The sequence below is a fragment of the Chelonus insularis genome, unplaced genomic scaffold (assembly GCF_013357705.1).
Source record: "Chelonus insularis isolate UGA/USDA-ARS -01 unplaced genomic scaffold, ASM1335770v1 contig_30_pilon, whole genome shotgun sequence".
Taxonomy (NCBI): Eukaryota; Metazoa; Arthropoda; class Insecta; order Hymenoptera; family Braconidae; genus Chelonus; species Chelonus insularis.
This window is the reverse complement of record NW_023276482.1, coordinates 1-2,671: the sequence shown is the minus strand read 5'-3', so window position 1 is coordinate 2,671 and position 2,671 is coordinate 1. Positions and strand designations below refer to the sequence as shown.

The following is a 2,671-nucleotide window of genomic DNA, read 5'->3' as shown; positions in this document are numbered from 1 at the left end:
CTGCTATTTTTATGAGCTAGTATTTCTATTGTTTCTAAGCAATATTTGTGAATTATTTATTAGAAATTTTTAAATCAAATCAAGTTATTGAAAGACCGTTCTACACAATGCCTCTAAAATTTGTGTTGTCACAAAAAGGTAAAAACTTATTATTATATGAAGGAATTTTATACACACGGAAGAAAGTGAATAAAAGTAATGTATCGTGGCGTTGTGCTTCTGATTCCAATTGCAATGTAATAATTCATACAGACAGTGAATTGAAAACAGGTATTATTTTATTTTATTAGTTTATATGTATTCATTGTTGAATAAATAATATTTGTAATTTTAATGGGTCCATTTCAATGGGTACAGGCAATATAGTTGGTGAAATACCAAAACACGAACATGCTGAAAATGCTGCTTTAGTGAAAACGAAGATTATCAAAAGTCTAGTAGTAAAGAAAGCTAAAGGAAACGATTCAAAACCTGCTACGATCGTGTCTAAGGTATTACGAGGTATATCATCACCGGTCACTGCGTTATTGCCAAAGCCAATATCTTTAGTTCGAACTGTGCATCGTGTACGTGTTAAAGAAAATCCTCAATTGAGTAATCCGTTATCTCGAGGTGAATTAGAATTACCAAACCAGTTTAAATGTACACACAATGGAGAGTCATTCTTACTTCACGATAGCGGTGGATCAAAAAGAAGATTTTTGGTGTTCACAACACTCAAAAATTTAAATTTTTAAGTAAATGTGATCAATGGCTGAGTGATGGTACATTCAAAAGTGTACCGAGTATTTTTATGCAATTATATACCATTCATGGTTTCATGAATGGTAAATCAGTGCCACTTGTTTATTTATTATCACCTGATAAAACGAAATCTACTTATATAAAATTTTTGAAGGTGTTACGTCAAAGTTTGCCAAATTTTTCACCTAAGCGTATTGTAGTCGATTTTGAAGAAGCATTTATTGAAGCTTTTAAAGAAATATATTCAGGAGTGAAAATATCTGGGTGTAGTTTCCATTTTAATCAATGTATTTGGCGCCACATTCAGTTATGTTGGCTCCAAAAACTATACAACACAGATATAACGTTTGCTTATAACATACGCTTACTTATGGCATTACCATTTCTTCCGACTGATGATGTAATATGTGGTTACGAGTTAATTGTAGGTAGTGACTATTATGATCGTTATAATGATGAATTGAATACATTACTCGAGTATTTTGAGATAACGTGGATTGGTAAGTCACGTCACAATAGAAGAAAACGCGATAAGCCAAGGTTCAATATTAAAATGTGGAATTGTTATAAAGCTGTTTGTAATGATTATATTAGATCAAACAATTTAATGGAAGGATGGCATAATGGTTTCAACCGCCGTGTTGCTGTTTGTCATGCATCTATTGGACAGTTTCTAAATGCAATTAAAGATGAACAGTGCAAAACTGAAATGTTAATCGCTCAAATAGATTCAGGATTAAATGTCTTAATATCTCGTCGTAAAGCCTATCGTGACTAAGATAATCGATTGACAAGCATTGTTATGAATTACAACTCCGATTACAAATTAGAATACTTGAAAAATATTGCAAAAGTACTATCAATATAAGGTTGTAATTGAGATAAATTTTTATTTAACACTGTTATAAACAATATAATTAATGTTATTTCTACGTTGTTATGTAAAATAGAAAAAAATGTTTTTTTTATAGATTCGATTAAAGAAAGTATTTATTATGTGAAAATTTAAGATAACATGAGTGGTTCCGTAACTATTCGTCCGACGACAATATATCCGCGACATTACATCCGTTTGAAGAAATGTGGGGGGGAGCGTGTTTAAAAAGCAGACCAAATGTGAATATTGGGTTATACAGAATATTTGGTCTGCTTTTTAAACGCTACCCCCGCATTTCTTCAAACGGATGTAATGTAGCGGATTTATTGTCGTCGGACGAAGTAGCGTGTCACCACATGAGTAGTATATAGTCATTTACTTTACTTTTTTTATAAAATTGACCAAAAAAGATATTTACTAAGTAAAAACATGTGATAATGTGAATATTGTTATCTATAACGGCATACTAAGTCAATGTCAATATTACGTTCCTGTATAGGTTAGACTAAACCAATGTTAATTTAAAATTATTATTAATAATATGTAATCTCGACAGTACAGAAAGAAGTGAATATTTTTATATGAATTTGACATAAACATGTCTTAAGTTGAAACATGAAGTATTATAAATGTAATTTCTAACAGTTTAAAAAAAATACAAAAAATAAAATAATCCATGTAATTTACATAATATCTATTTATTTATTAGTATGTAGAGACTATAAGAATTTTTTTAAGATATTCTGTCAATGGGATATCTTGTATGAAGTCATTTTGTCTCAGGGATATTTTGTCTTGGGGATATTTTGTTCGGAAATATTTTGTCCGGGATATTTTGACGGGGATATTTTGTCCAGGTATCAAAAAGCACCGAACCTCAGCGGAATGTTCACATTAACATGTTTTATGGGTAACACACTAGTTTCAGCGGTTGTTATCAGTTCACTCAATATAATTTTTGTCTTTTTTTGTAAATTAGTAAAAGGAAGAAAGCCGAATCAGGTCATCAATGATTTATTAATGAATTTTCACTTGAAAGAAACAAACAAC

The 2,671-nt window shown here is 30.5% G+C and overlaps 1 pseudogene; it reads left to right on the top strand.

The window, feature by feature from the left end:
• The first annotated feature begins 347 nt into the window (after positions 1-347).
• On the top strand, positions 348-1,612 carry LOC118065348 (uncharacterized; annotated as a pseudogene).
• The last annotated feature ends 1,059 nt before the right edge of the window (positions 1,613-2,671 follow it).